General features: G+C 40.0%; 1 pseudogene; it reads right to left on the bottom strand.

Annotated features, from left to right (window-relative positions):
• Positions 1 to 6,406: 6,406 nt before the first annotated feature.
• The window catches only part of LOC117439546 (uncharacterized), a 32,514-nt pseudogene continuing 11,444 nt past the window's right edge, over positions 6,407 to 27,476 (bottom strand).

Genomic DNA, 27,476 nt, shown 5'->3' on the forward strand with positions numbered 1-27,476 from the left:
CCAACTCTGATATTATCATTGATGGACGGTGTATTTGCAGCTTCACACAAAACACTATCTTTAATATCTTATCTTAAATTGATGGCCATTTCTACTATCTTTGTGGAGTTTGTTAAATGTAAAACAAAAGAAAGATTTTTGTCCTGCAACATTATTTGTTTTTGTTCAGCCCTGAATTGTACTTTCAGCTTGAACAACTCCCACTAATCAGAAGGGAGGACAGCCAGTACAAAGCCTACGAGCTGCAAAGGCAAACCTTGAGGCATTTCAGTACACAAAGCTCATTTGCTAAAAAACATTTTGCTGTGAGTGCAAAGTAATACTTAAAGAGCTTACGAAATGCTTTTAGCACCTGTTAGTGGGCTTAGTATATGATAGAGGTTGCATTTGTATTGTGGAATGTGCCATATGACTTTTTTATTATTGATCTATTTTTAATAAATCACGATTATAACAGCATACAAAAGTTGTCAGTTAGTAACAATCGTTCGTTGCGCCGGAAACATCAACTTCGGCCATTTCCGGCGGTGACGTCATGAGTGGAACACAGCTGAGCTCAGTCCCGTTTGAATGCATTGAAGGGCCAAATATTACGACAAAGGATGCACAGCAATAAGACGCCAAGAATAATTGGCAAGCGATATGTTGTATGGGGATGTGGGGCCGTCTCAACATCTGGTTATGGGATGTTTTTGTGGCCCAAAAATTATCAAATGTTGCGTATATGGACAAAACAAGTGCGTCGTACGAGGCGGACGTTTGCTAGACCAGGTAACCCGGGGTCGATGAAACCGACGATGTGTGGGGCAGCACATCGAGAGATCGTGTTTCGCACAATCAACAATGCCCGCTAAGGAGAGAGAGTAAACGCTTTCTCGAAGGTTCGTTTTGCTTTCTTACAACGTTACGTTAACTCAACCTTACGTTTGCCATGAGGCTATGTTACTTCCCTTAAGAGCTAGCTGTCTTAGCTAAAAACAGTTAGCAGCTAACGTTTTCTGCAGTTTGTGTTTCCACTGAAAAACGTGATGTAGTTATTTAAGGGTAAGTTAACTAAACGTTATCTTACAAGTAGAGAAAGTTAAGTTGTGTTTAAAATCGTCAATGTAATGCACGTTAAAGGTTTTGTGTTGAGCATGAAGTTAGCTTTACTGTAGCTCACCAAAGGTTAGCATGTTAAGCTGCACTTTCTGTGGCAGCTCGCTTAATACAAAGAGGGATTTTGTGCTTCATTGTAAACTTTTCTTACAAATGTGTGTTAATCTACCTGAAATTGTAGGGACAGTTTTTTTCTACTCAACTATACAGACCATTGTTGAGGAGATGCAAAACATACTGTAAATGAGTTGGGTCTGACATATACTTTGAGTAATGTTACTATGCTGCTAAAAAATGAAACATTATCAGATGAGGACATCACCAAAGTGTGTGAGTCTGTCAGGGGATTTGATCTGTTCTTTGCATGTCGTACAGGGCCTGTACACACTGCTCTGGTATGAATTAAAAATATAATTGTAAAATGTATGTCTCTCGCTCTTGTCATCATTCAGGCTTTGCATTTTAACTCCTATGACTGGTTGCGGACTTGAAGGGAACGACTCCATGGCCTTCCTGACATCCAGGAAAAAGGTGAGATTCTAATCCATTTCAATGCCAACAGCCAGTCATTATTTTTAACTTTTGTAATATGATTTTTTGGGGAATTTCTGTTTTATTGGATAGTAGAAATCTACTGGAACCTAACACCAAAGATAGAGGGAGGAGATGATATGCAGCAAAAGGCCGAGCCGGATGGTTGCTGCTCCGTGTGGAGCGTGTTCTATCAGGTAAAGCACTTTGGTACCCAGTTATTTATGGTATTGAGTTTAAATTTAGCCTTTGGAAGGTCATTTCCGACAGTGCATTGTAAAGACTGAAAAAACATTTATTTGTCTCAACATTCCTGTAATAATTTGTTTTTTTTATTGTTGATATTGTTTTGTTCTTTATTTTTGTTGTGAGAATCACTTTGCAATTGTGTAAGTGCTATATACATAATTATACATAATTATACTAATATTATTGTTGTTACCATCATTACCATTATCAAAAAAAATGTCTTTGTTTTCTTTATTTATCGCTGCAGAAAGGATCATGCCAGCCCACATCAAACACCTGATCAAGAACTTGTGAATCTTCAGGCAGAAAAGATGAAAACACCTGTTCAAAGTTCCAGTTTCCTGTACATGGAACCATGCCTGTCCTCTGTTCCACATGTCTTCAGTCAGTCCTGAGGCCTGTACTACGAAGCAGGATGTTCTCTTCGTGGCTAACTTCAGGGAAAACTCCGGCTTTCCCGTCCTACGAAGCTGGTTCTCTTCTTAGCGGGCTAGATCTCCATGGTAACTTATGCTGAATGGCTAAACTGCCCCGGACCAGGTTAGGTTGCAGGCTAAGAGCTCAACTCAGTGAAAGCACTGCCTGCTGACCAATCAGAGCTCAGTGTGCAGAGTTTAAAGCGATCAAGTCATATTACAGGAGAAAGGAAACACAGAAAAGCTGCCGTTGCAGGAAAGACGGCCGGCAAAAATCACTGACTGTGTGAACGTGAACATGAACAGAATATCACATCCCATCTTCAGAGCAATCTGACTATTATAACATTAGCGTTAAGAAAGCTCACTTAAATATCGGCCACAACATAAGTAACCGGATCAGAGTAACATTAAGTACAGTCCGCGGCATATCACTTCATAATGTATCACATATCTCCTGATCTGAGTCAGCTGAGCCGTATCTGGCCGTGCAGCACTCACAGTGTCACATACTGTATGCAGAAGTATTATTTTAAGCAACACATTAAGTTGAGGAAACACTCGAGTCAAATGTAATGAAAGTCAGATCGTGTTTTAGACGGGGCAGTGATATCATAAACCTGTTAATGTACGCATTCAAACACTTTTTCTTTTGCCAGCTGTGTTCCCCTTGCAGGTGCAGCTATGTGGCTTTGATCCTGGATAAAGTGTTTAAGTCATGGATGTTTAAAGTTTAACTTCTTCATTTTTGACTAGTATTAAAGTGCACTTTTCATTCAGGAAGTATGACGCTGCACTGTCAGTACGCTTCTCCATGTTTGTGATTGGTCGAATGCTCCAGATACCACCCCTTTCATGTGAACGCGCACCTAACTAGATAGGACACGGCTGGCTTGAGCGATCCACTTGATAACCCGCGTCGTAGGACCGTTTAGCGAGAGCACGTATGTTTTGGATTAGGCCAACCGGCTAACTCAAACATATCCAGGTTAGGTTGAACCGGCTTCGTAGTACAGGCCTCTGGACCCTATGACTCGGACACTAGTTCTACCAAGGCTTATTAGAGGTAAGAGTGGTAGGAGAGGAGTGGAGTTATCTTTGTATTTAGGCTGCAAGTCGACAAAGGTGATCAGATGCTAATAATGATCCGATTCATTTGATATTGATTGTCTGCCAATACCGAATCCTGATCCGATTCTTCTATTTCCCAGATAATACAGCTGCACCGTGTACACTAGCTCTATTTGTTTTTGCCATTGTAATTCACCATAAGCAATTGTTGACTGTAACGTCTAGACTCTATGCCAACCAACTGTAATTTGTAATGTATTATACTTTAACGGTTCTGGCAACCACAGCAGCCCAAATGTTAACGTAAATATTAAGTTTTCTTTTTACAGTGTACTTATATCTGTACATTTCTTTTCTGTTTGCTTCAAGAAGTGGCTTCAGCAGACAGAAGTGCAGGCCAGATTGGGAAAGGCTGGACGCTACACAACGGGAAACATTATAGACATGAACAAGGAAAAACAACAAACACTTTCTTTGTTGCCTTGTTCTTATCATACATAGTGTTACGGTTTTTGTTACCATTTAAATATTGAATTCTATGTATTACTTTTATTTTAAATCAAATGCACCGGTTTTAGATAATATTTATTTTGATGTGTAGGTTGATTTGCAGGTTGGTTGTTATTTGTATAATTATTGTATTGTTACTGTGTATTTTATTATATTAACTAGCTATTTATTAAATTAAAATACTATTATGAACACTATACAATGTCTTTATTTTGTAGATACCAGAATACATGACACAATGAATCTTTGTAATATATTTATGTTCTCTTGTTTAAATAATCATACCAGTATTTAATGTATGCTGGTCACCTGGAATCCTGGTAAGCTCCCAGCAGGGTATATTTAATACTATTATTAAACATAAGCTGGTGATAGATGGATAAACCAGCCCTCCTGGTCAGCTGAAGTGTCCAAAACCCCTCTCCAGCCAACCATTCCAGCCTAATATCTACTGGCTGGTCAATTTACAACAGCCTGACCAGCTACATGTATCTAAACTGGTTATTTCAGCAGTCATTATTATTTATTTACTATTTTTTGAGAATCTCTATGAATTTTAGTCAAATGTATATACCAGTCTCTGTTCTGTTGCCTGAGCCAAGTTTGTCTGCTACATTACGATGTATTATTATTTATTTACTATTTTTTGAGAATCTCTATGAATTAAAGTCAAATGTATACCAGTCTGTGTTCTGTTGCCGCATCGGATCTCCGCCAAATGAGTCTTGTCTGTCACTCGATTCTGTCTCCAGAGTTCGACATCAGCCACAGAGGTAGTGTATTATTCAACAGGTGTTCTACTCGTGACGTGCGTGACGTCACTAACCGGCGAAAGCTGTTTTGTTCGGAGCGGTCGTGTAACATCGGAAGTGAGCATGGAAAGTTGTAATAAACCACGATTTATAAATACTGCGGGCATATTGTCATGAATGACATGATTTCCCATTAATAATAGTATATATATTATCGTAATAAGAACAGTATTGTCCTTCATTTCGTAAGCTCTTTAAAGGTGACTTACCTGGATGTATTAACATTAAACACCAATGGGATTTATAGATGAATACATAAAAATGTGTTCTGGGACCCCTAAATACTTGTGTTTATGTTGTCCTATTTATGGAGAGTTGATTTGTGATATCTGTTTACCTGAAAAAATGCATAATACAAACATATTTATTGTTTGTATTCAGCAAGGCAGATAACAAATGTTTTTCTTATTGCCCAAAATCCAATCAAAAAACAACAATGGATTGTCTCTAGCATTGTCTCTGTAGCATGTCTTATACTTGTGTGTCCACATATGAATGAAACGTTTCTGCATTATATTGAGCTGAATTTGTTTTCACCCACACCTGCTTGAGCCTGAATAACTCTATCCTACAATGTAAAAAACAGTGCAGGGGAGACATATGAGATAAGGAATGACACAGTGTTTAATGGGATTTGTTAACAGCGGGAAATCTATAGAATGACACAGGGTTCATCCTTTAATCCTATTTCCTTTTTCACTCATGTCACATTGCAGGTATAACAAGGTTGTCTGCTAACCAGTGGCGATTCTAGACCAATTTGACTGGTTACCATTAGCAGCTAACTTTTGCTCTGCGATTTTTACATAAAATTGAATTATGGATTATAAATGAAAATTATTATTTTTTATACAGAGACGTTAAAAACCTATGGATTAACCGATTCAGCCGCGTTTTTTCTCGTTTTAATGCCATTGAATACGTCTTTTGATCAGATTGACAGCTACGGTGAGACATATTAAGATATTAAGATTAATATTAAGATCCCCTGAGACACAGTGTCGTGAAAAAAAAAAACACAGGGTCCTTGGGGTTTAACAGGTTATACACTTTTCTTTTGGAGGGGGGCCACAGGGGGGTCCCAGGTCAGTGTTACGGGGACCCCCCTTTGCCCCCCCTAGAACCGCCCCTGTTTCTAACACATTTGAATCCTACATACAGCACAGCAGGAAACCAGGGTTTGCTTCTGTACAGAAATCACAGTTCATCCTCTGACTCTCTGCTGTCATCGCTGTCAATGCATCAAAACATTCGCCACATCAAGGTGCTTTCTTTTTTTCTGCAGGAGGGAAACATCTGATAGTGTATTCAGTGTATTCTTCCCCTTTGGAAAATATCATTGTTTTTATGTGAGGTTTTTTTCTGATGTGGGAAATAGTGTCAGTAGTTTAATTCACAGGCATTGGCAGGAAGGGAAAAGTAGACCTCTTCCTCCTGTCTTCAAATCTGCTGCCATGGCAGACAGCTGTATCTCTCCGGAGCCAAACAATCAGCTGCAACAACTGAGAATATAACCTTAAACATAGCAGTGTGCCCAGATAATTACTCTCTCTGATAACATCTTTATCAGCACTATGTTTTCCCTTATGTTCACTCCTTAATTGCTTACTGTATGCCATGTGGGAGTCGGCTACAACAGCAAAAACAAATGTGTACCGTTTTACACTTGGGATTTCATTACAGCACAATGGTGGAAAGTAGAGAAAAACCAAAGGCAGCTCAAGCATATAAGGGCACTTTTATTTACTAAATTCGAGTCAAGTAGAAAGTTTCATTAGGATGTTCAATTATCTTTTAAAAATACAATCAAGGTGCTTGAGAAATAATCTGCACATAAAAAGGCAACAGATTATTCAAAAGTAAGGAAATGCTCCTTAGGAAAGTGACAGTTCACATTAAAAAACAACGATATAGAAGCATTTACCAGCTTTGCAATTTAAGCATGTTTTATCTCTAAAACTAACATATCCAAAATATAAAAGTATGGATTTTATTGTCAGGTTTGGTAAGAGCTGGCCTTCAGTACAATATGACTCAAGCCTTTTTTCTCAGTTAGCCAGCACATGGATGGGTGTGTTATTCTCATCAGTGATGTGTGTTATACGATGATGTTGGTAACACTTCCTTAAAGGGCATCAAATCTCCCTGCACTGAATGTAGAAACACAATGTCCTAACATCTTGTCCTGACACATCTTATTTTTGGCACTTTGCCACCTAGACGGTGAAGCTTTTAAACAACTATTTTGGAATAGGTGATTCTCTGGAGTTGCACTTCAACTGAAAATCAAATGATTATGAAATGAAATCTGTATTTCAATTCCAAACGTGGTTCCCCTTAAACTGAGGTTATTCTGATTTGGCTCCACATTTGGGTGACAGAGGAAACTCTTGGAGCCTTTGACCCTTTAATCTCAGAATTCACGGTCCCATCCAGAAAACTCCTCTTCAGCCTTCGTCTGATCAACAGGGAAACGATCGAAGTTGATATAGCAGGGTCCCTGAAAGAGGAACAATGAATAGTTGATTTATTTAATATGCAGTACCGTCAAACATTGAGTTATTTTAAAACAGTCTGTTGCTCCCAGCCTGTTTCTTACTAGAATGTTAAAGTCTAAAGCCCTGAACACCTGTTTGGCTTCTTGCTATGAATAATTTAGTCCTACCGAAACACACTTTTCTGCCAAAGTCTGATCATTTTGGATTGTTTGACATGACATCATTATTTTAAGAGTATTGTTTCTGGTAAGGGCATTAGCAGGGATTGGAAGTGTTAAATAATATCCATATGTGTTTGCTTGGTTTTGCAAAATCTTGTTGAACCACATTTTAAGGCTTTAAAAGTCTTAATAATACTTCTTATTTTTAGAATTGAACCTGCTGTGTTCTTTGGTTCTGTTTTTTCTTAAATCAAACAAAGGTAGTTGTCATTGTTCACATACAAGCAACAAAAAATCTCAGATAGTGGTTAGTCTTGCCTTGCGTATGAGCCGGACTGTGGGGGCGTCGAGCTGACCGACACGCAGTTTGTGCCAGTTCATACTGCCAAACCACCTGAGGGAAAGATGAGGGGGATTGTTACGTTCCCTTGACACACACTACGGCACGTAACAGGGATAAACAGGTCAGACACACCATTAGTAAATATGGCTCTGCAAAACACAGCTATAAAGGTTTGCAGATGTTTGCAGTTTGTCCTTGTTTGTTTGAGAATTATTTACAATTTTTCCGTTCAGGTTTGGCAATCCTTGGAGAGTGAGAAATAACTGAAATTGCAAATGTTAGTCAGCAGTTGAGGAACTTCAAAAACAACAAGATAAGACAACACACTATTCTTTTAAAAAACGAATTTCCTGTATCTTTTTACCCAATAGCATGTTGCCATGGTTACCTGTGATTCCGGACATCTTTGATTCCATTCTTGGTGTTTCCTAACCTCTGACCCGGCCGAGGTCTGCAAACAAAAACATGAGACATCATTCAGACAGACCACTTTACAAACTAGTTTTAATCATAAATAACCATTACAAAATATATATTATTTTGCAGATATAATCTAATATTCATGCTCTTCACTGGGTGTTATTGTATAAATGCTCATTTAACAACATTAACATATGAAATAATCCAACACTGTCTTATGAACATTACTCATTTGGTTAATCTTCTATAAAATACCAGAGCGATATCAGTATGTGAAATCATTGAATCAACATATTATTCTCACCTGCACAGTTTGCTGATGATGGACTTGGCTGCCTCACTCATGTAAGGTGGATACTTGGGCACCCCGTCCAAAATCTTAGCGTAAATCTTCTGAGGCTCTGAACTTGAAAAGGGAGGGCTGACAAGTTGAAAAGAGAGAAGAGGGATTTTAATGTTTAGACGATCTGTCATAAAAACCCGGCAGAAAGTCAGCTGCTGTTACAAGTGCTGAAGAGAACCTGCAGATACTGAATTGTGAAAATGTATGTCATATTTCCCTGCTGCCATCTACTGGTTAATATCTGTGCGGCATACCAACAATTCTTTGCTTAAAAATGAATCGTCATCATCATCAGTTCAAATAATTGCACGTGTATTAGTATTACCTTCCCACCAATAGCTCATAGATCAGGACGCCAAGGGACCAAAAGTCAACTGCAAAGTCATGTCCCTGGTTCTTGATGATCTCTGGGGCCATGTACTCAGGAGTGCCCACAAATGAGTACGTTTTCTCACCGCGTACCAACTCCTTAGCAAAACCAAAGTCCACCTGAAGAGAGACACACACACATTATCATTTGCCTACTAGCGGCTAGGTACGTCATCCACACGAGAAAACAAAGGGATGTTTGTAGAGATGGAACATTTGATTTTTGATTTAGATATACTTTATTAATCCCTGTGGGGAAATTATTTCTCTGCATTTGACCCATGCTAGTATTAGGAGCAGTGTGCTGCCATTTTGAACAGCGCCCGGGGAGCAGTATGGGGAACGGTGCCTTGCTCAGGGACACCTCGGTAGCACTTGGTCTTGCCGGGACTTGAACTGGTGACCTTCCAGTTGCCAAGCCAAGTCCCTATGGACTTCGCCACCACCGCCCACATGACATCTTATATGCTTTCCATAATCAAATATACATTTGAAATGCAAGAGAGACATTAATATAGGAATAACAGCGTTAAAGCAACCAGTGTGCTTAAAGAGTACAGAAATGGACACATATACAGATGAGTACTCACCAGTTTGACATACCCCTTAACGTCCAGCATCAGGTTTTCAGGTTTCAGGTCTCTGTACATGATGTTCTTCTTATGCAGGTAGGCGTAGGCCTCCACCACACAGGAGGTGCAGAACACGGCAATGGGTTCATCAAAACGGCCTCTAAAAATCACAGAAACACAAAAGGTTCAACGAGTTCTCCAAAAACGTCCTCCTCTGCTCGTTTGCTTTCAAATAAATGTATTATATTCCATGACTTTCTAGCGCTGATATTCGTATGTATTTGGGTACCAACAGCTCTAAATAACTGAAGTTTCATTTCATTGTTGGAATGAAACTTCAGTGTTGATCTCAAGATGTAAAAATAGCAATGAATGCCATTTCCTACAAATGAAACCATCACAGATGTTGCAGAGATGCTCAAATAACACTGAGGAATTATTCAACATTTATCTAAGGAAATTAGCTGTGTGTTTTCTCACACTTCTTTGAGTTTGGTCCAGATTTCTCCTCCAACACAGAACTCCATGACCATGTAGATGTATCGCGAGTCTTTAAAAGATGCATGAAGCCTGCAGAGAGAGAATAGGAAAGCGGGATTAAAGAAAAACTAACACGTTGAAATTCTCTGTAAATTAAACCAAATGTGTGTCTGTGACTGCCGTTACCCAACGATGAAGTCACACTGCGTGGCTTTAAGGATCTTCTTCTCAAACAACATGTGCTCCTCCTGTCTCTTGGCCACAATGTGCTTCTTGCTGACTCGCTTCATGGCATAATATTTCCCATGATTCAATGTGGTCACCTAATAATGACAACAAAACAATGATCACCTCTGAACATGTAATGCTAACTCTCCTGGGTATATATATTTATACAATAGACATTCCAATAGTAACACAATTATGGGTTTGTGTGATAGACTGGTGTTTGGTTGGCAGTTTGAAGAAATACTCTGACTTTAAACATGATAAGGGAAGAGAGGGCCAATAATATCATTTTTCTTTTTTTTGGGAGGGTATATTGTTGTTTTTTTAATCAGGAGAGGGTGTTTTGCTCATCCTTAATTGTTTCTCAAATGTTATTCTTCTTATATGGAACTTTTATGTAAAAAGTATTTTTTCTGAAAGTTGCTTCTGACCTACATCTTTATGGCTGATTATCGCTAATAACGCCATTTAATCAGGCTGATAACATGAGAAGTAGGTGATTCAGCCCTTTTCCCATCTTGATACTTTTCGTACAGTCTCTTAATGTTCTAGTTACTGGGCTTTGGTGTAGTGTATTAAACCAGAAAGGAACTATATAAAAATACTTTCTTCTCACTGAAATGACAATAATCCCAACACGGATTTGTATTAGACGAGTAATGTATTGTACATTCAAGCAAAAAGTTGAAATAGTGCTTTATAATGACAAACAAACAAAAATAAACTAACCAGCTCAACACGGCCGAACCCTCCGACTCCAAGCGTGACAGGATCTCCTTGATAGCGTCCCTCCTGGTACTGCACAGGGACCAAGTCCTTAAACCTCAACGTGGAGCTGGGACTGACCAGGATAGACAAAGAATGTGATTTCAACTCAAAGAACTCATTTGATTTCAATGATTGTGTTATATCTCTTCCCCCCACTGCATCCACCAAATCTCATCATCCATCACTTCTACTCACTTCGTCTTCTCTGGAGCTTGTGCCTCCTGCAGGACTTTGGAGCTTGGATTAAAAAGAAAACAATACAAATGAATATGTTGGTATTTATCCATTTACATATCACATTATTCTGAATGATGATGGGAAAAGGAGTCAAACGAAAATCTTGTACATACTCGTCAAACAGCTCCAGGTGTTCGATGGGAATCGTCTCTTCAAATACCCTGAAGGAACGGCATTGTTAGACAGACAGCATCAGACAGAAAAGTCAACTACAGAAAGCTAACACAGTGCCAACAAGGGGACACTGACAGAGAGCAAACACTCTTTCATTCATCTTTCTCTCCGAGAGCATGGCTGAACAGGACCATCAATATAGACTCACTCCTTGTCGATGGAGAAGCAGGTAACAGGGCCGTCCGCACTGCAGGTGGCCGTTCTCAAGACTTCCCTGTAAGAGGAGAAACATTTCTCATGTGAACCACGTACGAAGAAAAAGCATTTTCATTACTGTGTTTGTCAATGCCTCAGTGTGAATTTGGATATAACTTTGAATTTGCACCTGAAATTGATGACATGACTTATATGGATGTGTGAGCTGCAGGACTGTCATCATAAATGAATAGACTATGGCATATAATGTGTTCATTATTCAAGATTTCAAGATTCAAGGCTTTATTGTCATGTGCACATTAGCTAGAGTGTAGATATGGCAATGAAAAGTCACAGGCTCCTCCAACAGTGCAACATGAACATATCGGACATAGAACAAATAAAACAGATAAAATAGTGCAAGAGAATGTTTTGAGATGTGCAAGTAAATACAAATAAAATAGAAATAGTGCAAGAAGAGTCTTTATACAAGTAAATGGAATACTAGTTAGACAAATAATTTGCAAGATGCAAACAGATGAATGTTTATGGATGTTCTTTAAAGAGTTCAAGTGTTTAATAGTCTTATTGCCTGTGGAACGCACATGGCAATTTCAAAAGAATCGAGGAAATGGTGCATATTTATCACTTTAATGGTCTTTATGATGCATAAATCGGCATCTGAACAACCTTCCAATTAATGAACACAGCAGCTCTCACACCCATAATGTATGTGCAGAGAACTTTGCTGAGATTTTACTCATTGATTCTCACGTTTACAAGACAGATGCCAGGTTGTACAACCACACTGTCAGAAATGTCAGCAGCTAAAACAAGGTGCACACACCGAGCAGTTGCGTAAGGCTTCAACGAATGCCCTGAGGCATGGGTTGTGTTGCCATGGTTACCGTATCAGGGCCTGTTCCCCGAAGTGCTCCCCTTTTCCCATCCGGCGAATGTGCTTCTGATGCCCGTTCACGTTCTTAGTTACCAGGACCTGAGGGGGAAACACACAAGGGGGGGAGGGGGAGATAATCAAACAAATGGATACCGAATACAAACCGGCTGAAACATTTATATATGAATGTACATGCACACAACATGACAACACATACCTCTCCTTTGAGGATGATGTAGAAGGTGTTGGCTTCTGCTCCTTCTCGAACTATAACAGCTTTGTCCTGGTACTTCACCTGAAGAACAGAAGAAAACACATTCAGACAATAAGGATTAATTCCGTTTACTAACACATATTTTTCAAACAATAAAATATGTGATTTACAGGACAACAAAACCACAAGTATTACACAAAGTGCCTTGAAAATGCTTCATCTCAGGATCTAAAATAGCATCCTCCAAATCACCATACATTTTTTACTTTATCTTCAAAAACAGATGATTCAAGAAATATATATATTAATTAGCTCACCAAAACACGATTTCTAATCTGAGTATTACAAGTGATGGTTACTCATGTGAAAACAAAGTTAGTACACACCTCCTCCATAGAGTCAAGGATTTTGGACAACTGGACATCATTCAGGTCTTTCAGAGTATGAGACCTGTGACAGAAAACAGGAAACAGCAGCAGAGTTAAAAATAGTTGTAAATGGTCAATCAAACCATGAAAAAGCACTGTTATGGCAGCGTGGTATTACAGGAAATCCCCAAATTGAACAGGATGTAGTGGCATCTAGTGGTGATGCTGCATATTGCAACCAACTAAATACCCCTCCTCACACCCACCCCATTCCAAGTGTGTGGAGAACCTTTGGGGGTGGCAGGTAAGATAAAGATGGCTTTATCTAGAATGTGTTTCTTTTGTTGGATCTTACTGTAGAAACATGGCAGTGCAACATGGCTGACTGTGGATGACAACCTACTCCCTATGTAGGTATGAAGTGCTCATTCTTACCTTATGAAAACACCACAATTCTTAGTTTGAAGTGATAATGCATTACGCAAACATGTAATGCATATTCAATTACATTTCTGCCAATAGATCCGCCCCCCGAATCCTACACACTGGTTCTTTAAAGGTATACTTGTTCCAGCGTTTATTAACTCACGTCTTCAGGAAGCCCATGAGCTGCTCTCGTTTCTTCTTGGACTTGTTGGTGATGATCGTCCTGTAGGTTTGTCGCTCCATGCTCCACAGACGCACTGCTGTCTTTGCTGCAACAAGTGAAAGTGATGAAAAGATGACTCTGTAAAGTTCTATGAGGAAGGGCCATTATGGTATCAAATAAATATAAAAACTCCCAATGCCATTATCATGTACTCTCAAGAGGCATCATTACAGGGGCTGACCTTTGACTGTTGCTGTTCGTTTGCAATTATACAAGATGGCCAGCTCCCCAAACACATCACCAGTGGTGAGGCTGCGGAGGTTACGGCCTGCCTGGGTGACAACAAGCTCACCAGCTAGAGGCGGAAAGAAAAGATAGTGGCATTATAGAGAATTGCATTGTATTTATAACATTTCATATTACATTTAGTTCATTTGTAATATAAGGTTATCATTCCAAAACCTTGAATCAAATCAAATGTATTATAGCTCCAAATCACAAGAAATGCCTCAAAGGGCTGTACAAATCCAACAAAAGCAAAGACAAAAACAAAATACCAACGTCATAGCAACACAATTTGAAACACTGTGTAGTCCCCACCTGCGACTATGTACATGCTGTCTCCTTCAGTTCCCTCTTTAATGACATCCTCCCCCGGCTTGAAGCTGGATACAGCCAAAAGATCCACCATCATGGCTGTTTGCTCATTGTCGAGGCGGCTCAGGAAGTCATTTTTCTGGATGGCTTTGACAATGAGATTTGTCTCGCTGATATTGGGAAGTGAGATAAATCATCTTTAGATAAGGAAATTGTTAAGATGTTGGAGGTGTGCAGAAGAGCTAACCAGATGTCATGTGTAATCTAACAGAATATTCTGCGGTCCAAAAGACTCATTACCAACCTGGCGTTTTTCTTGACCCTCATGCATTTAATCTCAAGGGTCTCTGGGATTGGTTCGGAGGCGATGACAGCCGCACGGCTCTTCCTGACCTCCGGATCGATGTCATGACCGCTCTGAGAGGGAAAGTCTATATGGACAAACAGAGGAAAAGTAAAGGGAGGGGTTAACTAGTGTAAATCACTGCAGCTGAATGTTGAATCAAAGGTCAACTGTGCCTTTGTGTGTGTGTGTGTGTGTGTGTGTGTGTGTGTGTGTGTGTGTGTGTGTGTGTGTGTGTGTGTGTGTGTGTGTGTGTGTGTGTGTGTGTGTGTGTGTGTGTGTGTGTGTGTGTGTGCGTGCGTGCGTGCGTGCGTGCGTGCGTGCGTGCATGCGTGTGTGTGTGTGTGTGTGTGTGTGTGTGTGTGTGTGTGTGTGTGTGTGTGTGTGTGTGCATGTGTCTTGGTGCCCATGTCGGCGTCTTACCCAGATCATGATATTGACTGTCGAGCTCTTGCAAAAGTTTTTCTTTTTCCTGTAGTCGTTGCTCTATAATGAAAAAAACAGAAACAATGAATGCACAAAGAATCCCAAGAGACAGAATGCCATTGTGGATTTATGTTCATTATCTTAACATACAATTTTTTTGCGTGACAATTTCTAAAAATCGTAGACCAAGATATTTCATAAACAGGTCATGTTTGCGATGAAAAATGCATTTGGCAGTCTTCTCTGGTGCCAAATTTACACCAAAACAATATAAATATAGAACATTATATGAGTGGAGATGTGTATGGCGTGAAAGGTGTCTTTAAAGTTGGCATTGTTTCAATTTCTTAAAAACATGCATAAAGGGTAACTGTGCCCTGTCAAACACACCTTCATCCTGCTTACTCTGCCAATTAGTGGTGACTTTATGCTCATTACGATGCATTATGGTAGTTTACATTACTATATCAAAGCTGAATTCGGCAGTGTTGATGTGGTCTGATGTAAAGTAACTTTTCAATGTGATATATTTATGATTTACTCACCCAGGTCTTTGTTTTGCCTCTGCAGCTCCTGGTTGATCATACATTGTTTCTCTAGCTGCTGCTTCAGCTCCTCTAGTTGCTTCTCCATGACTACAGGCGGAAAAACACAAAGAAATAGAGATATATGGGAGGATTTCGATAGAGTGAAGATTAAATGCGGCACAATCAATGGTGGGCTGGTACATTTAAATAATGCATCTGAGCACAGATATAAACTACAGTAGCAGACATGCTCGTATGTGCGGAGACTCACACACGCAGCTCCAGATATCATATTTCCACTGTATGTAACTATACTGATGCCTTTTTTCACACGGCACTGAACTCCTCTCCACCTCCTGCACACAGCAAGAGCCCCGCTGAATAATGCACACTAATGATGGACAGTCAACAGGGTGCTTTCACACCCTGCCAGCTTCTGCTACGGATATGTGACTGTTCCAGTTAGGCAGCACAGAATCTGTCCCAATATGGCAAAGAAACTGCTTATTAGCCCATTTATTACACGCTGTATGCTTATAATTTATATATGCTTATGTTTATGTATTCTCTCTGCTAGTGTGTGACATTCCGAGGTGGGAGAAGTACTCAGATCTTGTACTTGAGTAAAAGTAGAAGTACCAGAGTGAAGGAATAATCTGTTACAAGTAAAAGTCCTGCATTCAAAATGTAACTCAAGTAAAAGTACTAAAGTATAAGCATCAGAATATAATCAAAGGACCAAAAGTAACAGTACTCATTATGCAGATTGGCCAATTTCAGAATAATATATATTATATCTGTTGATCATTATTGTTAATGCATAATGATTAATGTGTTTATCAAGGCTGGTAAAGGAGCAGCTAGTTTTAATCACTTTGTATACTGCAGGGTAGCTTGTGAATTGTACTGCAGGTGTAACTAAAGTATTATTCAAGTGTTGATTATAGTTCACATCATTAATTCAAAATTGCAAAGTAACTAAAGGCACAAAATAAATGTAATGGAATAAAATGACATGATTTACCTCTGAATTGTATTGGACTAGAAGTACAAAGTAACATCACATGGAAATGTCAAGTAAAATACAACTATCTCAAAATTGTACATAAGTATAGAACTTGATTAAATGTGCTTAGTTACTTTACACCACTGGTGACATTACCAACCTGTTCTTTATGGTTCATTGTTTAAGTTTAAGAATGGAATTAACCATAACATATGTGTGCATGCAAATCAATATAATAATCTATCTCTGTGGATGAAATCTGTGCAGCAACGCGTATCTCAGACCATTTACCAGTTCTGTTTACAACCTCGATCCCTTCTGCGGGAGTCGAATCACGTGCCCCTGCGCGTTGTCTGCGTTCAATTAACCCCTTGACTGCCTCACAGTTTTCAGATGCTTTTTAATGCTTCTCCGATCTGTAAATTAGAGGTGAACTGTGCTCTTAGTGCTGATGAGCTTATCTCCATGTTTGACTCGATATGCGCACTAATACTGGATTCCGTTGCTCCTTTTACGCTTAGACGCACCAAAGTTCTCTCGAGCCGTGGCTTAAAGAGCCTGTGACAGCATCCCAACAACTGTTGTGCAATGAAATATTGGGCTACTAGTCATCTCGAACCGTCAGTTTAAAAACGAAAAAGCGATACCGTTCCGTTAAATATCAATAATTTCGAACATCGCGGGGAAATTCCTTCAACTCATTTTGAAGTTTTGGGGGAAGCCGGAAGTGACGTCAATGCGGGAACGCTTCACAGTGCGGCGAGAGAGCCAAACACGGACAAAGTGTGTTGTCATGCGTAGAAATGGTGAATTACTGAGTTTAGGCACGTTAATAACGTTTTAATGAAGTTGACTACAGTATGTTCATATGTGTCAGTGCTTTCATGTCAATTCGGCGACATAAACATAAATGATCGTGGTGAAGATGATGATTACATTAGGATTAAAAATCGGTAGTGAGAGCTACTGAATTTCCTCCCGTAGGATGTGATATAAAAACAAATCGATTATTTTTGTAGTTGTAAACTCAAGTGGATGAAACTACATTTATTAGTGCTTTCATGTCAATGCGGCGAACATATGATACATTAAATGATCGTGAGGATGATGATTAAAAATCGTTTGTTTGTGCCGGTGTTATGCCGTAGGTTGAAGCCTTGCCGTGGATTGAAGCCCTGTTCGCGGGGACGCGCAAAGGTGACGTCATCGCCTGTTTTGAGCGTTCGCCGTTTTCTAAGCTTTTTTCACCCTTTTCAAAGCTTTTATCTCTCTTTTGAATGATATATCAGATTAAACAGCAAACGGCTGAATAAATAATGTGCATACAATTGCGAGGAGGCTCGTTTTAAGGACACGTTTTTCAGATCTGTCACAATCTTCGTATTGGAATAAACTTACGTTTTTGAGTGTATCGTCCCACTCTGTTATATTCCTCCTTCCTACAGAACAGACAATGACAGGATAATATGTGATTTGTCAATAGTCCTATTTCTTAAAACCTTCTCTGTTGTTTAAGTGTCTGATAACCACGAATAGTAAGCAATGATATAACAGTAATGATATCACATGATCATGTCAGACACTGTGTTATTTTCAATCAAGCCTAAAAGATAATGTGTTCAAACTGGCTTCACTCACTTGAATTGCTCCTTTGAATATCATTTTTATATATTCCTACTCAACACATGTTTGTATTGTAATGCAACTATTTTTTTTTAATTGTATTTTAAAGTGACATTGAATGCTTTGAAAGGTGCCCTAAAATAAAGTGTATTATTGATCTTATATCTGTGCCTCTATTACATTACATATAATTTTCTATCACACTATTAATGTTCCTTATTTTAGACTAGGTTAATCCTGGTGTCAATAGGGAAGATCTGCACTGTTCTACATAACATGTTCAGAGCAGGTATTTCTCCTGCCGGATTTGGAACCCCCCCTATATCTTTGTCCAGGATAGTCAACTAGAGGGGAACAGCAAGCACCAGTGTGATTTTGGTGACATTGTGACTATCCTGGCCACAATTACAGGGGGCGCTTCAAAATCCGGCAGCTCTAGCAACTGCACTGCCGGATATGGAAGCCCCTCTTTATTTTTGTACCTGCTGGGCCCAGAGTGAAATGCTTTGGTGAGCACAAACTAGAGGGGAACAGCAAGCACCAGTGTGATTTTGGTGAAGTTGTGACTATCCTGGAGAAAGATATAGGGGGGGTTCCAAATCCGGCAGCACCAACACCTGATCTGCCGGATTTTGAAGCCCCTCTTTAGTTTTTCACCTGCAAGGCCCAGAGTAAAATGCTTTGGTGAGCATAAACTAGAGGGGAACAGCAAGCACCAGTGTGATTTTGGTGACATTGTGACTTTCCTGGCCAAAATTACAGGGGGTGCTTCAAAATCCGGCAGCTCTAGCAACTGCACTGCCGGATATGGAAGCCCCTCTTTAGTTTTTGACTTGCTGGGCCCAGAGTGAAATGCTTTTGTGAGCACAAACTAGAGGGGAACAGCAAGCACCAGTGTGATTTTGGTGAAGTTGTGACTGTCCTGGAGAAAGTTGTAGGGGGGGGGGGGTGCCATATCTGGCAGGAGAAATAACTGCTCTGCTGAACATGTTATAGAGAACAGTGCAGCTCTAAAATAAGGAACATTAATAGTGTGATATAGGCAGGGCCGGATTAACCATATGGGCAACCTGGGCAAGTGCCCAGGGGCCCTTGAGCAAAGAGGGCCCTCAGTGACATTGCCTTAAATGGTTTTAATGTGTATCGTACCGACCGGCCTAATAAAGGTGGTGGCGTTGCCATTTATGTTAAGAATAAGTTCAGTGTAACCACATTAGTTTCCAAATCGATCAGTAAGCAATTTGAATTTTTAGCCATAAATATAGAAGTGGCAAAGGGTCAACAGGTCATGGTGGTGAGTTGTTACAGACCCCCCTCAGCTGTCAAAGACTCCTTGTCTTCACTAGCAAATCTTTTATCACAACTAGACTACAAGGAAATAGTGCTACTTGGAGATTTTAACTGGGACTGGTTAACTGCAGTGTCAGAGGATTTTAAAAACCTTTGTATCTCATTGAATGTTACTCAGATTGTGGACAGTCCTACTCGCCCAAATATTAAGTCTCCTAATAAATCCTCCCTAATTGATCTCATTTTAACTAATGTTCCCCATAAATATTCATCTGTGGGAGTATTTGCAAATGATCTGAGCGATCACTGTGTTGTAGCCACAATTAGGGACACTAAGGTCCAAAAGGTTAAACCTCGCATTATCATCAAGAGAGACATACAACATTTTGTGGAGCAGGGTTTTGTGCATGATCTGTTTGATTTTGATTGGGGTAAAATCGATCTGTGTGCTGATGTGGAAACCGCATGGTCTTATTTTTATCTTGGTTTTATGGAGATCATTGATAGACATGCACCCCTGCGTACATTTAGAGTAAAGGGACGAGACAATCCTTGGTTTTCTGCTGAGCTGTCTAGTCTCCTTCATGAGAGAAACAAGGCCTGGGCAAAGGCTAGGCAATCAGGCTCAGAGATAGAGTGGCTGCGTTTTAGGCAGCTAAGGAATAGTTTCACTTCAAATGTCAAAAGTGCAAAGTCGAAGTACTATTTGTCAGTTACCACAGAAAACCTAAATAATCCTAGGAAATTTTGGAAAGCAATAAAATCGATATCAACCGGTGAGATCCGTAATGAGCTACCTCCGTGCCTTACCACAGCATCTGGCACTATATCGGACAGGGCTACTATGCTAAATTGCTTTAATGAGCATTTTGTGTCCTGCGGTTCTATGTTTGATTCTGTGACTAACTCTGCTTCTGTGAACACCCCAATCCGTGACTCTGAACAATGTGGTCTGGAAAACCCTTTCAGTTTTACTCATTTTACTGTCAATGTTGTTCATGAAGCCTTATCTAAGCTAGATCCTAGGAAACCGGCTGGCCCGGACAACTTAGAACCTTTCTTTTTAAAGATAGCTGCAGATTTTATTGCTCCACCTCTTACTTCTCTTTTTAACCTCTCCCTCAGCACAAATACAATTCCAAAAGTATGGAAGTCTGCTTATGTCTTGCCTTTACTGAAAGGAGGGGAGGCAACTATTTTAAATAACTATAGGCCAATCTCTAAATTGTCAGTTCTGGCTAAGGTGCTCGAACGCCTTGTGAGTGAACCAACCTGATCTCACCAGAATGCGTGACTCCACCACGACTCCTTTACACCACAATGCGTGGTGGAGTCACGAACTTTGTTACATTTACGTGTCGGCACCACGCAAACAACCCCAATGTAAAGTGAATGAGGCTCCTTTGTCGTGGTGCACACACGCATTTCTACAACGTCCCGCAGTGAGCTTTTATTCTATAAAACGTGTTTAAAATTTACGTTATAGCTTCTAGTAACTCACGGGAGGCTTCTTTTATTTTATTTGTATTCATAATTATTTTTTATTTTTCGTCAGAATGTAAAAATTACATTAGTTACGAATTTGTGTTCTCAAAAAACACTGCATTGTGTGTAATGCAACTGTGATTTTTATTAAATTAGTTAGTTTTTAAGGAAGGCCAGAGCTTCAGCTGTGTCAAATAGATTGTTCCCTTTAGTTAACGTTATTTAAAAGATAAAGATCATGTCCCCTGTATTGTATTACGAGCGTCCATTCCCATTGGATAACGGAGAATTTTACACCCGGAAATAAGTAGCCTATTCTCCTTACTGTCGATTGATTTTACAGTGATATCTGAACTACTCATCGACTAAAAAACACCAGATTATCCTTGTTAATTACACAACATTGATTGGTTTGAATTGTGTACAATGCTTTTGTATTTTCCCCCTTCGATTCGGAGAAACAAATATTTTTTCTGAGTTTTTGGACGGCAGAAGACACTACACTACCCAGAATCCTCAGCTATCGTTTGGGGCTACACCATGTGCTTAGCTTGACAAACCCCGTGATCAGTCCTCAAGCTCTTTGATTGGTTGACCTCCAACTGCATTCCATATGAAAAAAAAGGTTTCGTAAAAGAGAAAATCATACTTTATTCAGCAGTGCTTGCTTTACTCTTTGAAAGTCATCACATGAATGCATTGTAATAAATGGTTTGGCTGCATTAAATATTACACATCTGTCGTAGTTATTTATTTATCTACAGAGATCGGGCTTAGAATAGACCGGAAACTATTCTTTTACCGTTCTGTTTTAATTTCACAATAAAGTTAGTAGTAATATTTTGTTTTGATATTATTGTTTTTTATTAACTTCTAGACCGCTGGGTCATGTTAAGACCATCTTTTTTTTGTTGCTATGGGTTTTTTCCATCGCTTTTGTGTTACAAATATCAAAACAATAACAAAATAATATTCGTCGTAAACTAAACCGGATACAGCAGTATATTTTATTTTGTTACCACTGTAAACTTGACAGCCTTTTAACCTATGCTTTTAACCCAAACCACCTACTGGTTAAAGCACGTTATTACACGTGTAGAGTAATTGCAATGCAGGTCAACACACTCTCACTCCCTAAGCGTCCAATAGCGACGTTTGGTCAGTGTCCGTGGCGTCCAATTGTGACGCTCCTAGGCTCCTTCAGCATCATAAAGGGACGCAAATAGCTTTCAACTGATTGCAATGTATTCCCATCTGCGTCGGGATTTGACGCTCATGGAAGCACGGCATTCGTTTATGTCGGCTGCCCTTAAAGGTAATGTGAGCGTCCATTCCCAGGAGTAAAGGATGGCAGAAGACACTACACTACCCAGAATCCCCAGCTATCGTTTGGACTACACCATGTGCTCTGTTTGACAAACCCCGTGATATTCCTCAAGCTCTGTGATTGGAGAGTGTGCTCCGAGGGTTAAGCCGATTCTCGAACAGCACTTGAAATGGGATGGAACCACGGCAGACTGTCCAAAACTGGATTTGAACGGGTCCACCGCGTCCCCCCCTCCCCCACCCCGTCCCCAGAACTACACATGCTGGCTATTCTGTTTCGCAACATGTTCTCTATATGGCACGTCTCTACTGGGAGTTGTAGTTTTAAAAGACGTTTTCGTATTTCCCATAATAAGAAGTTGCCAGTATTAAACTGTGTACATCCCTGGAGGTTTAGGGGACAGGAAACACTCACATTTAAAACATATAATTAATAAATGGGTGAAAATTGCTTGTGCCCATTATGGGCAGTATTAATATATATACTCACATGCCAGATAAGGTCAGAAGAGCTTTATTTAACAGCTGGTCTTATGTGTGTGACCCCTGTGATAACATTACATTACATTAATTGATAAGCCTGAAACATGCACTTGTCAAGGTTCAGAGGCACATTTTGCAAATATGGCAGTAGCCATCTATCAGCTTAAGATAAGATATACTTTATTGATCCCAAGTTGGAACATTTGCATTACATCAGCATGTGTAACAGTTGTAATGCAGTGGTGTTTATTTGTAAATCATTTAGTATAATCACACAAATTCTGTGTTTTATATTCAACAATTCTGTGTTCTTTATTTATTGATTGTTCAATACCTGACAAGGCCGGAGATGAAATATCTACATACATCTTATAAGAGTATAATACATTATGTATAATATCAGTTAAAATAAGTGCTTCAACATAGTTAACATTGCTGGAGGTATGCACAAATATTGATAGATGTCTTGTAATGCACTACTGAGGAACCTGCAACCCAAGTTTTTCATTCAGTGCAGAATTACACTACAGTTGTGTAGGCCTATATGATATGTCAATAAACCTTAGAAAATCTTGAAATCTTGAAAGGGATGTGCAAAATAGTCATTACATACAGTCTTTAATTAACTATTAGTAGAGAATAACGAGTAATGAATATACTTTATAGGGATCGTATTAATATCTAATAATACAAATAATGAAATTCAATAACATGCTTTAACCACCAGGTGTCCCTTTATATCAGCTGTGCACCTTTATGGTGTAAATACAGCCTATCTAAAGTGTTTTCGGTCTGTTTCCGGTATTTGTTAATGACGATGTGCTGTGAGATGTGAGACTGGAATTGTACAGGGGAAAATAACGTTTCTGCACCATTTTAGATGCGGATTTTGTTAAACTAATACGTTTGCGCTGTGGACCAACACTATACTTTGATGGGGAAGGGGGTAGCAATAAAGATAACACCATTAAACAGTTACACAACATAACAGAAATAATATCGATAGCAGCGTCCCTAGCAACCACCTTGGTAACAGTGAAAACGTTGTATAGACACCATTTACTGAAGTAATCTTCGTAATAACTAGCAAACTAAAGATCATGTACATCCACTGCACACATAATCTGAAATAACAACTCATATTTCTCGCATCAAATGACATCAAAACGCATTTTAATGGCCAAAGTAACTTTGAATAGGCATTTTACACCGAGAATAAAACGAAGTCCATGTTCACGTCCACGGCCATGTTTTTTTTTTTCTGCAGGGAGAAATGTGAAGATCACGTGACATAGACGCCAGCCATTGGAATGAATTGTGAAAAAAAACGTAGGCATTTTACAATTTCAGAGGCGTTTTCGTAGAAATACTACGTCCTACGTTGTGGACCAACGTAGTTATTACACGTTTTTTTGTGAGACTGGGTTGGACAGACCGTAGCCTCTCAGTGCAGTTGGGTGCCTTCTCCTCTGCCAAAGCCCCTCTTACCTGTGGGGTTCCCCAAGGCTCGATTCTGGGCCCTATCCTTTTTCTACTGTACATACTGCCCCTAGGTTAAATTCTCACAAAACACAATATCCCCTTCCATTGTTATGCTGACGATGTACAGATATATCTGCCTCTCAATCAAAATGCCAACTCACTACAGCAGTTGATGGACTGCTTAACAGAGATTAAATCCTGGCTGAGCCAAAACTTCCTCACCCTCAACCAGAGCAAGACCGAGGTCATCTTTTTTGGACCCCGACCTCTCCGGTTGATATTCTGGGCTCCCTCAGTAAAAACATCCTCCCCTCTGTCATGAATCTTGAGTGACCTTCAACAGCGTCTTTAAATTTGATAAGCAGGTCAGCACCGTAGTCAAGACCTGCTTTTTTAAAATACGACTATTGGCTAAGACCAAGTCGTTTTTATCTTTTAAAGACCTAGAAAGGGTTATTAACGCCTTTGTTACCATCGAGAATTACTGCAATGCTCTGTATGTGGGTATGGACCAGGCCTCAATTAGACGCCTGCAGTTAGTGCAGAACGCAGCTGCACATCTTCTAACTGGCCATAAAAAAAGCGTGACCACATCACCCCAATTCTGGCCTCATTGCACTGGCTTCCAGTTCGGTTCAGAATAGATTTTAAAATCCTTTTATTTGTTTTCAAAGCCCTAAATGGGCTGGCTCCGGCCTATGTAGCCGAACTCCTCCATCGCTACACCCCAGGAAGAGCCTTAAGGTCGGCTGATCAGCTGCTGCTGATAGTGCCTAAGACCAGGCTCAAAACCAGAGGGTACCGAGCTTTCGCAGCAGCGGCCCCAGGCTCTGGAATATTTTGCCCCTCCATGTGAGGTCGGCTCAGACCCTGGGGGGTTTTAAATCAACACTTAAAACTCACTTTTTCTCTCTGGCCGTCTAGGCTTCTCTTATCAAAAATAACTTTTACCCAAGACCTTTTCCATCTCTAACCTCTCGAGTTTTATTAGAGGGAAACAGTTTGTAGAGTGGCTTAGACAGGCCGGGGAGTGTTACAATTTGTAGACACAGCGTACCTCCCTATCTCTCATCAATTTCCAACTAAGGCTCCAGTGGGGACCTTGTTCCCTGAGTGTGCCTCTCCACCTATGTTTCTTACTCTCTTAGTTTGCTATCCTTTGCCCTTAATCGATTTTAAGGGAGTGTTTGTTCTTCCGTCTGTCTGTCTGTGTCTGTGTATTCTCTTGTTCCGATTAACGCAGCCACATTTTTTCTTGTTTTGTGTCTATATCTACGCCGGGATCCGGAGTCGAGGCTGATCTTCTTGCTGTGGTCTTGGATCCTCTATCCTGAGTTCTGGATTAAGTCGTGGACTTCGGGTCGTGGCTAAACCTGTCCCTGCGGTCCTGCCTAGGTCTCGTCTTGCTGCCTCCCTGAAGGCTCCCACAGGATTGTAGTTGACATCTTCATAGATTCATCTTCTTATTACAGACACATGCATTTCCTAACATTTGTACTACCTATGCTGTAAAATGTATTATCTCTTCGATTTACACACGGCATCTATTGCACGTCTGTCCGTCCTGGGAGAGGGATCCCTCCTCTGTTGCTCTCCCTGAGGTTTCTCCCATTTTTTCCCCTTAAACTGTGGGTTTTCTCTGGAAGTTTTTCCTTGTACGATGTGAGGGTCTAAGGATAGAGGGTGTCGTTTCTCTCATACTGATATTCTGAACAATCTGTGCTGTTGTATTTGCTGTAAAGTGTCTCTACTGTAGTCTATTTTTATTATATGTACAGCACTTTGGCTCGACCAAAAATCGTTTATAAATGTGCTATATAAATAAAACTTGATTTGATTTGAATACACACTGATTTGTTAGCACTGCTGCTTGAGATAAGCTAACCATACACCAGATCTAACTTTATTTTTGTCATGCATGAGATCTGTATACAAAAGCCCTGATAAGTGTGCCACTTTATTTCCATATAGTGGAACAATGGAAACTATTTGCTGTCTATATTGACAGGCCAAACATTATAATCATGAGGTTACGGGACTAATATCCTGAACACACAAACATTGCTTTCAGTAAAGCTTCACCGTGCTCATCACGTGAACCCCCCCCGCTGCCTCACCCTGAACATTGGACAGTTCTGAGATTAGACATGATGTTAAAGCAAATCATAAAGTCACTGAGCAATAGCTCCTGGCTACTGTTCCACTTTTTGAGTTGTTTTATATGTTAAGCAAATTTGGACACCGTTTATAGTGACAAGGAGTTGGTTAAGGAACATTGGGCCCCTTGAAAAACACTTGTACATCACTCACCTTGGATTGGATATTTTCCATGACAACAATGATTCACTATCAACAACAATGTGCAAATCTAGTCCAGTAAACAACACAATGCAGCTGCAGGGCCACAAGCTAATAGTCCTGTGTTGATGGTCCTAAAGTGTTTACACGGAACACAATGGCAACAAAATAAACATCTGTCGCTACATACTTGTAAGTCAAATTTGCTCAAGGGAGTTTCATTAACCTGACACACACACACACACACACACACACACACACACACACACACACACACACACACACACACACACACACACACACACACACACACACACACACACACACACACACACACACACACACACACACACACACACACACACACACACACACACACACACACACACACACACACACAGCTGTGGGCAAACATCATAAGCTTTCTAGCTTTCTAGGAACTTGCCACTATAAGGGAAGGATGATAACCTTTGCTCAACATTAACTAAAGGAAAACCCCTCACTCTTAGTTTAACTAATTCAGTCCAGGGAGACTTAGAGCTGCTTGTAGCTGGTTCTCTGAATTGGCTGTGTAATTATTTAAGTATAAAAGCAGTGATTTGCCTTCTTAAATATTCTTAGAGACAATGGGAAATTAGAAGAGACACCAAAAATGAAAAGGCTATATTTCTGTCTGCTCGTCATCTGCACAGGAACATTACGCTGGACCCATTATATCTACAGCTCACTGTACACTTCCTACTGTCTCATTATTAATTCATGGCAAAGTGTAACTACAGCTGGATTCCCATAAGATGCTCAGTAATAGAAACCTGGAGAGAGCATGTGTCTAGTCTGGTGGTGTGTTTAAGGCTGGATATAAGTGCTCTCTGGGACATACAGATCATCACCTTTCCACTTAATGAAATGGTGATGCAAACAACTTTAGTGCATCTATGACAGAAGCCATGAAATAAAGGTGTATTTCACTGTTGTACTGTACAAACCTTTTCAACTTAATAAGACACTTAACAAATTCAACTCTCAAAGTCACATTTAGAAGGAGTCCCACTCACCTGCAGTCTGTCCAGCCTATAAAGGCTGCATGGACCATAGGAGCCAAGTGA

The sequence above is a fragment of the Pseudochaenichthys georgianus genome, chromosome 24 (assembly GCF_902827115.2).
Source record: "Pseudochaenichthys georgianus chromosome 24, fPseGeo1.2, whole genome shotgun sequence".
Taxonomy (NCBI): domain Eukaryota; kingdom Metazoa; phylum Chordata; class Actinopteri; order Perciformes; family Channichthyidae; genus Pseudochaenichthys; species Pseudochaenichthys georgianus.